The sequence below is a fragment of the Euprymna scolopes genome, chromosome 14 (assembly GCF_053919585.1).
Source record: "Euprymna scolopes isolate OS-2025 chromosome 14, ASM5391958v1, whole genome shotgun sequence".
Taxonomy (NCBI): Eukaryota; Metazoa; Mollusca; class Cephalopoda; order Sepiida; family Sepiolidae; genus Euprymna; species Euprymna scolopes.
Window position 1 is genome coordinate 151,067,112 of NC_136495.1, and position 10,000 is coordinate 151,077,111.

Genomic DNA, 10,000 nt, shown 5'->3' on the forward strand with positions numbered 1-10,000 from the left:
TTTCAACGAGTCTTCATTTGTTAAATTTTGATAAAAAAAACAAAACAAAAAAAAAAAAACGGGCCCCAACTCTAATTAGGCTCCGTTTCTTAGTGTTTTGTCCGAATGAAATGAAACTTGCTTGCATCATTGGTTCTATGGGACGAAATTACACGAAAATTTGCAGATTTTTTGAAGATTATAATACTATTCCATTGTTAAATTTTATGACAATTGGTAAAAAAGAACCTATATTTTCAAACCAATAAAATATGGCCAAATTTGCCTACATTTGTATATATAGTGTCCTGACAAGCCAGCTTGAGTTTTGCTGCTTCTATTGTCTCCCCTGTGGCCTTGCCAGGCTACTAATAGATATTAGAGACCGCAATATGTCAAACTAACTTTTCCTTTACACATCTTTACACACATACAATGAAATGCATTTATTTAATGAACAGCATACACTATTTAGATCATCCATTAATACCTTCGGTTTCAAATGTGACTGATGTTATGATAGTTAATAGACCTATAATTATAATTACCATTGTAGATCACACTATCATTTCATTGGCTGAAAGATCGGTCACATTTAGTGTGATTAACCCTGCCGGTTGAGTTTCCAGTTTGTTTTTGAAATCGAATGTACTGATGGATATTCAACATAATACACACTGTCTATTGAATAATAAAAAAAACATATATCTATATATCTATATATATATATAATATTTTTGCAAAAATCAAGACAACAAAATATAAAATAACAACATTATATGGTTTATTACAATTGTTTTGTAACCATTTGGACAAATTTAAACATTATATTATTTAAAATATTCCAAAAATAGCTACTCTTCAGACACTAAAATAAATTTGTTATATAAATATGAATGTATTCATAATCCCTATTTTAAGGGAACATACAGTTTGGACTCACCTCGTTCATTCTCATGTTATTTTATTTCTTGCAAAATTTTGCAGAAATATCATACGTATGCTTGATTATGAAGCTTAATTAACTTAGTTAATATTGACTTTGATTTTATTGGTATATGAACATTACCGGAATTTTAATGTATAAAAAATATTTGGGTAAAATTATTTTTATAATATATATATATATTACTAAAACACTTTGGATCTTATTTGTCTGAATGTACACGATTACGTTACAAAAGGATTACGTCACTGAATAATGACGTCATCGAACGATGCCATTTATTGTTGAAGGATAAACGTGTACAGTGAATGACGCCACAAATGATTTAATGTTGACGTCACAAAATGATGACGTTACCAAATAATGACACCATCAATTAAAACAGATAACGTCACAAAATTATGACGTCATACGATCAAATGACCCAGAGGGTCGTCTATCACCTTGTGGATCTCGTGTGCTTGTCTCAGTAGAATAATAAATGACGTCACAAACGGATGACGTCATTCGCTTAAACATAATAAAGACACCAGGCAAATCTTTTATAACGTCGCAAGGGATCATGTCGCCGTTGATGACATCATACGCTGAACTAACAGGAAGTATGATGATGTCATATGTTAAAAAGAGACTTGTAACCCTTTCAAACGGTCACTCTAGATGAACCAAATAGAAGAATGAGCGGAATCTCTTTTAGAGATGCATGAATACATCTAAAAATGCTATTTCAAACTAAAGTCTGATAGATTGATGAAAATGCTATTTTAAAACTGAAGTGTGACGGAGTAGATCAACAGATCTATTATGTCGGTATATCTGTCACGTTTCACTAACAAATTAACAATCTCATAAAGTAAATAATGAAGAAAAATATAAACATACACATTATACAAATGCATATAATATAGATGCGAAACTCATTAACTCTTATCCTCGAGTGGCCGGGCCTTGATAAATGACGACTCCTTTGTAAAAAAAAAAAAAAGAGATTAAGAATCTAAATAAGAATATATATATATGTACTTTTTATTTTTATTTTGTTTTACATAAGTATTAACATTGCGCTACACATTCATGAGCATGTTTTGGTCAGCCAGTTACTAGTAACTATAGACCTCTTCAGGCGATATTGCTCATATGAAAACTTAGTCCGTAACCGGAAAGACTATACTTTTGTATAAGCAATATTATCTGAAAAGGTCCCTAAATACTTGTACCTGGCTGACCGAAACATGCTCATGAATGTGTAGCGATATATTAATGCTTATGTAAAATAAATAAAAAGTATATCTTGCCCTACTTCGGTATTGAGCACTCTTGTATTAACCTTGTTAAAACTTCATTGGTTAATTTATCTTTGGAAAATATTAACCTGGATTTATATATATATATATATATATATATATATATATATATATATATATACCTGGCTGATAAAAAAAATAAAATTGTGAACAAAAGTACTGATTGTTAATTAATCACACGTTTTCTTCATCTTCAAACTAAACAAATAAAAATAAATAAAATAAAATAACAGAATAAACACAGGGGAAAATGTTTTTTTTTATTGAAACCAAAATGAAATACACAACTGAAATATGAAATGTTTTACAAAAAAAAAAAGACAAGAAAAAAATGAAAAAAAAAACAAGAAAAAAAAAAGAAAAAAAAAAACAACCCAAAGTAAACAAAATGAAACCATTATATATTTTCAGGGAATCTGAAGGTATAGAAAGTAATGAAGTTTGATGCAGGGGAAACAGACTTTGGGGGGGGGGGGATAAATAAAGTATACTTTCAGAAATGTCTTATATAAGAAGCTACGAGAGGAAGGATCTTTATTACAATTGTGCTCAATACACTAATAGAGCTTTATATTAAGAATGCAAACATCTGTCCTGTTGAGATCTATAATTGAAATATGATTGCATTTGTGTAGCCATTTACTATATGTTACCTAAGCTCCAACCCCTGTCCCATCGCCACAATGTCGCATCCCTTTCTTTCACAAATATTTTAATGGAATGTGCTCTGATGAATTCAATCGAAGTTGTGTCCGTCGACGTATATAACCCCGACAAACTCGTTTAGCAACAAAATCATATCCTTCACTGTTGAGGTCTCTAAATGCCAGAAAGCTTTCTTCCCTTGAACAGCCAGACTTTGGAATTCCCTTCCTGCTACCTGCTTCCTTAGCTGTACTGATATGCAGAAGTTTAAATGTAACGTAAACCAACATCTTGTTCATCTTATGTAAACATTATCCCAAGTAGCGATATGCCTTGTTTAGAGTGAACATAAGATTTTTTTTTTAAGTGCGTGTATGTGTGTGCATTATTTACGTTTTGTCTCAACTAATTTCACCTTGTAAACAGAGTGACTTACAAACCTCCCCCTATCTCATATATATATATATATATATATATATATATATATATATATATATATATATATATATATATATATATATAGTCATTCACACACAGTACTGTTTCACAGCTCATCAGTGCGGCTAGATAAGCAACTATCATAACCCAGGATCGAAACCCGATCGCCGAAATGACAGTCAGAGCTTCAAACCGTTGCGCTATATGGTTGCTGCTATGCAGGCAGTGAATTAACAATGTTTTCACATTGTCCAAATACCTAAGCTCAATTTGTTTACACAAAGAGCATCGCTTCATATGCTAATGATAATTTGTATATCACTTCTCCAATGCTGAACCTAAGATAGGGAGCATTATATATATATATATATATATATATATATATATATATATATATATATATATATATATATATATATATATATATATATATATGTATATATATATATATATATATATATATATGTATTATAGGGAAATATGTTACATATATTCAATTATATTTCACTTTTTGTTTATACTCGTCCTTTATTTTATAAAGCTCAATGTAACTACAGAGCATACACAAATAAATGACAAAATTCTATATTCCAGATTTCAAGATGTTGACCACCTTATCGTGTATTTGTTACGTATTTGAAAAAATAAACAGTAAGATGGTCAACATCTTGAAATTTGGAATATAGAATTTTGTCAAACACGCGCGCGCGCATGTGTGTGTGTGTGTGTGTGTGTGTGTGTGTGTGTGTGTGTGTGTGTGTGTGTGTGTGTGATGTGCATTTTATATATTTATCTCTGAGGTAGGAAAAATGTGTAAAATGTTTTCCTGATTGTAATATTGAATTATATTTCGGCTGGTATTAAAAATTATTGCGCTAAGATTCTTTGGTAAGATATATTTATTGACATATATGAAGGAAAAATAATAATTTTTAAAGGAAAGGACTAAAACTATCAAACCAAATTTACTGGCAATTTTCATTCGATATTCTTCAATATTAGGATAGATATAAATATATGGGCTTTTTTAAGTGTATTTTTTGTTGTTGTTGTTGTTGTTGTTTGGAGAAAAACAAAAACAAAGGCAATTTAATTTTTTTAAAAATCAACACATTCAAAGAAATGTTTTTTTCTTTAAATTAAAATCATTTTGGGGTGTATTGTAATTTAACTGTCATTTTAATTAACATAGCACTAACAACCTTAAGTTTGTGCTTATATCTGGCAATATTTTTGGCAATATGTGGCAATATTTTTGTCAATTTTTGTCAATATTTACAATGCAAAAAATATATTTTAGACCCGCCATTTAACATTGATCCATTTGATTCATGCCCAGAATTACTATTTATATTAAAAATAACAAAAAAATAAATAAATAAAATCCTCGATTATACCCGAGACGAAATGAAAATATATTTTAAAAAGTACGCAAGTTGATCAAGTTTTTTTTAATATATATATATATATATATATATATATATATATATATAGGAAATCATTTTTAAGCGAGTCATAGGAATTCGTAGGCAAACATAAATCTCGCAAGTTTTAATATTAGTTATCTCCCTTTATTTTTAATTATTGTTTTCAAAATTGTAATTTAACCGCCATCTTGATAAACCTGGTGACTACAACTTGTGAGTGTATTCTTATATCTGAGATTATTTACAATGCAAAAATATATTTTAGATCAGTCATTTAACATTGATACAGTTCATATTTTCATATCTTTCCTGGATCGAAATATTCTTCCAAAATATTTCCACGTATTGTTTCAATTCTGTAATCAAACAGAAATATTATTTTTTAATTAAAAAGAAAACAACAACAACATATTATTATTATTATTATTATTATTATTATTTTACTAAGTAAATTTTTACTTTTTTTCCATCTTAACATTTTCCTTTAAAATGACACATTTTCATAGGTTTTCGGGTATACTGAAAACGAATATCTCATTTAAATTTTTCCGCAAATAAGTAGTTTTCCGGATATTAAACAATGCCATTCGTTATGTTGACACAGGTGGTCATCGTTGTTGTACGCACAACGCACAAGCGCGCATATTTTTCGCGCGTTTTTTGTCCAGAAATCCCCTATATTAAAAAACAAAAAGAAAAATCTATATAATGTACGTACCCGTTACTAAACGAAAATATCATATTCCAAAAATAATATAAATTTATTTTTAAATAAATAAATCAAAATTTATAAGTATCGAAGGAAAGGAGTACCTGTTTCAGTGTTTCACCCACCATTTTGAAAAAAAAAATATTTCAAGAAACAAAGAGAGATAACTCAATAATAATTCATACTTACTAAACTTATGTTGTAATGCCTACGGATTCCTATTAATCGTTTGAAAATGATTTTCTCATTTAAAAATAAATCTACTTGATGAGTTTATGTGATTTTTGGAATATATATTCACTTCGTCACGGGTATGTACATTATACACATTTTTCTTTCTTTTTTGAAAATTATATATATATATATATATATATATATATATATATATATATATATATATATATAGGGGGGAATTCTGGACAAGAACCTTTATTTTTCATTCTTTCAGCACGGTGTAAAATATTCGCAACCATTTACTCAAGAAATATCTACAAAATGTCTCACTTAATCTACGTAAATAATTAAAAAAAAAAAAAACGTTCGGTAAGCTGTTCACTTCACAAAGCTTGGCACAAACACAGACATAAAAGCAGGAGACTACTAGCAAAACACAGAAGCCGACTTTGACTTGGCGCAGTCTCACGAATAGAGTAAATAGTCTTACACTCACCTGAAAGTAGAAACGGTATGGAATATTACCATTGCTTGGCTATGTTGAAACCTAACTCGGCAGTTTGAACACTGGCATAAATGCCACTAAAGCAGGTATGACCAGTCAAGGTAGAGAGAGAAAGAGAGAGAGAAAAAAAAAAGAGAGGAAAAATATCTTCAGGTTATTTACCAGTCTTTCTTTCGGTAGATATAACCAACAGGTGCTTTTTGAAGTTAAATGTCTTTTCGATAGGTTTGAATGAAAAGCATCGGCTTATATTTATTGTGTTTTATTATTTGAAAAAAAAAAAAAAAAATTAAAAAGAAAACGAGAAAAAAAGGGTTACAATTTTTATAAATATTTAAAGAAAGGTTACCTCGAAAAAGCCTTATCTACATGTCTCACAGAATAATTAATATCAGTTGCGTTTCGTTTGCTTATTAAAAGACTATATCTACATATTAAGGATGTATACATATGTTTACAGACAGATATTATAAACATATGCATATATGTCGGATTTAGTCTGTTTACGAATATTAGGTTTGATATTATAATCTCAAAAAATTAAAAAAAAAAAAGAAAGGATAATCAGATAGAAAAGGGGGGGAAATAAGAATTTGAGAAATGGATAGAGAGAAAAAAAATGGTTTCAGATATTGTTTTTGGTTTTGAATATAGCTCTTTCTTCAAGAACCCCGGCCCGAGATAATAATCAAACAGTAGTCTACCACCAGTCTTAACGGATGTTAACGATAATCAGCATCTTGTCTCCGTATTCCGTGCGAATGGAGAGCGCTTCTTGTTTGTTTGTTTTCGTCTGAAGAATTTGTCACAAATTTAAGACGATTTTTTTTTTTTTTTTTTTTTTGTTGTTTTTTGCATGCATCTAATAATTGGATTCGAGGAATGACGGCATACGACGACTTGGGTAGAAAATACGAACAGAGAGGGAGAGAGAGAGGAGAGAGGGAGGAGAAAGATAGAGAGAAGAGAGAGGGAGAGAGAGAGGAAAGAGAGAGAGAGAGAGAGGAGAGGGGGTGGTGAAAAAAGGTAAAATGAGGTGAGACAAAAGGAAGACGCGATGTAGAGTCTGCTTTAGTTGATACTTTTACTGCTGATGCTGATGACGTCTTCTCTGATGCTGCTGCTGATGTTGTTGTGGCAGCCGCTCGTTCTTAAAGAGAGTGAGAGGGGAGAGAGAGAGAGAGAGAGAGAGAGAGAGAGCGTACGAACGAGAATTGGGTCAACCACGTGACTACGAATCGTGTGTCTTCGGAGTTCGAAACCGAATACATTCATTAAGAAGTGGCGAGTCAATGGTGGGGTAAGGGGAGAGTGGGGTTAAAAGGGTCGAGAATGACGGTAAAATAAAACTATATGTCAAAACCAATATCGAGAAAACCGAAAGAGAGGGTCAGTCCACAGTCAATTATTTTTAAATATTTTTAAAACGAGGATATATATATATATATATATATATATATATATATATATATTACAATTAACAAAAGAAAAACAAAAAAACAAAACCGATAATTATTCAGAAGAAAAAGAAATCAAAACTAACCAGGAAATTGACATTTCATCTTCTCTAATAAAAAGGGCAAAAATCTGTATGTATGTATGTATGTATGTATGTATGTACCTGAAACTTTCGACAGAGGCGACGGATTTTCACGAGATTTGTATCATTTTATAGCCCGACCCTTCGGACGCCAAACATCGAAAAATTGGCCAAAAACATTAATTCCTTCACTCTAAACTAGGCACATTTCTACAAGGAGGGGTCGCTTTTTTCGCCGATATTGTCGAAAGCATATATACTGTCGATTATCTAGCCTTAATTTAAACCTACGTCACTTCCGGTTTGGCGTGGGCGCAACAGCTAACGCGTCACTTCTTTTTTTCTGCTTTCATTTCCTCCTTCGCGGCATGGGTTCGAGCCTGCCTGCCTACTACCACTTTTTTTTTTTTTTTTTTCAACAAACACCCTTACACACACCTCCACTTTCTTTTCTGCCTTCGCGTCACGGCTTGCCTACTAAAACTTTGTTTCTTTTCTTAACACACACCAACAAACACTCGGGCAACATCAGGCTAGTGTGTGTGTGTGTGTGTGTGGCTATTAAGCTACTCAGAATTTTCCGCATTTAATCCTCATTAGGTTTCATCAGGCTAAAAAGGCAGAAAATTCTGTGTGGCTTAATTGTCATTTCCTAACGTTTTGAGCATTGTTGAAATAAATAATGAAAATCAATACATCAAAGATTATATCTTCCCATGAAAATTTTCTGGATACTTAACAATATATATATATATATATATATATATATATATATATATATATATATATATATGTATATATAGCTTAGTGCGTTAGAAGAAAGGAGTGAGCTCAATTCTATAAGAGGAGACTTATCGGGACAATATAAAGCTCAGCAAGTATCATTGGAGCTTCTATAGGAGAACAATAGGAATGGGAAATGAAGTCACAAAGACTATATATTGGTAAATATAGATTCATTCATTTATTCAATAAGGGAATACAAACAATTAGTTGGTGGATAGAAGGGACTCTTTACGCCAAGGCATTTCGAAGCCTAATGCTTCTCATCAGAAGAGTAGAGAAGATGCTAGGTAACATAATGGGGATGCGGCGTCTAGTGTGGGATTCATTAGCAACGAAATAGATCAATTAAAATTATAGCTGATGTTGGGGGGAGTTCTATCGAATTCTAAATAAAGAAGGAGCGTATTATATAGATTGTAATGTAGAAAGGTGTATAGGGTTTTTATCATTTAGTTTTTGCGAAAAAGGAAAAGAAATAAAGACTGCAAATTAAAATTTCCAAGGGCATTTATTGTTCGACAGAATACTCCAAAAAGAATTTTATTAAGAAATATATATATATATATATATATATATATATATAGGGAAAACAATCTTCACATCACACAAAAAGATGGCGGAAGTGAGGGAGCATGGCTTTGGAAGTCTTTTTTACCCGAATACGATGTTCAGCATGTTAAAGATATGCCTTTTGTTGTAAAAATCTAATAGAAAAATATTTGAAGAAGTTGGTGGGGACAGGATATTTTTATGGACACATCAATCGTAAAATTGCCTTCCCACTAATGAAACAGCTGTAATGGAAAAAATCCAGGAAATAAGCGAAGATTATAAAAAAAGAAAACGCGAGTCTTTGAATTTTCAACAACATTTTGCTCTATATACTCTGCACCTATTAAATAGCTTAACTCAAAATTAACCGTGAATGGTTTTTAAAATAACAATCAAGACCCAGTAAACGAATACGGTATACATTGAAATTAACGATATTTAAAAAAAAACTTTATATATATATATATATATATATATATATATATATATATATATATATATATATATATATATATATATATAACTACTTCATTTATAATGTGGTGAAATAAATTCTTTTGAGAGTGCTCAAGCCTGAAGAGTCCTAGAGTGGATGAAACGCGGAATATTCAGTGTAGCTTAATCGCCATATATATTTTATAACTTACTATATATATATATATATATATATATATATATATATATATATATACACTTGTGCCCGATATTATTCATACCCCCCCTTGAAAATTGAGTTTATTAGGTGTAACTTTGTAAGAATTTATTGTTTACGTCCATATTGATACATATTCTTAATAAACCTCTTCTGATCATTTTCGTCATTTTAAAATCTCGGGATACTTGTAATAAAAGAAATATACAGCTATTTATAAAATCTGCAATGTTCAAAAATAATCATACCCCCTTATTTTTTCAGTATTAATCGAGTTTCTGACTGTTTGTTTCCTGTTTGATTCTTATTTTGAATGCTTTCATACAACCTTTGATTAATTTCA

At 30.6% G+C, this 10,000-nt stretch overlaps 1 protein-coding gene and 1 long non-coding RNA gene across 3 annotated transcripts in view; one reads left to right on the plus strand and one right to left on the minus strand.

The window, feature by feature from the left end:
• The window catches only part of LOC145293292 (tyrosine-protein phosphatase non-receptor type 5-like), a 360,679-nt gene extending 353,418 nt beyond the window's left edge, over positions 1 to 7,261 (minus strand). Inside the window, exon 1 of one of the 2 annotated variants that reach the window (XM_080139899.1) lies at positions 6,119 to 7,261. The gene's annotated coding sequence lies outside the window, so the exon portion shown is untranslated. The remainder of the gene's footprint in view (positions 1 to 6,118) is intronic. The other variant, XM_080139904.1, reaches the window with a different exon arrangement.
• LOC145293294 (uncharacterized) overlaps positions 6,066 to 10,000 on the plus strand; it is an 80,272-nt gene continuing 76,337 nt past the window's right edge. The window contains exon 1 of the long non-coding RNA XR_013869706.1: positions 6,066 to 6,213. This is a non-coding gene — a long non-coding RNA (uncharacterized LOC145293294). The remainder of the gene's footprint in view (positions 6,214 to 10,000) is intronic.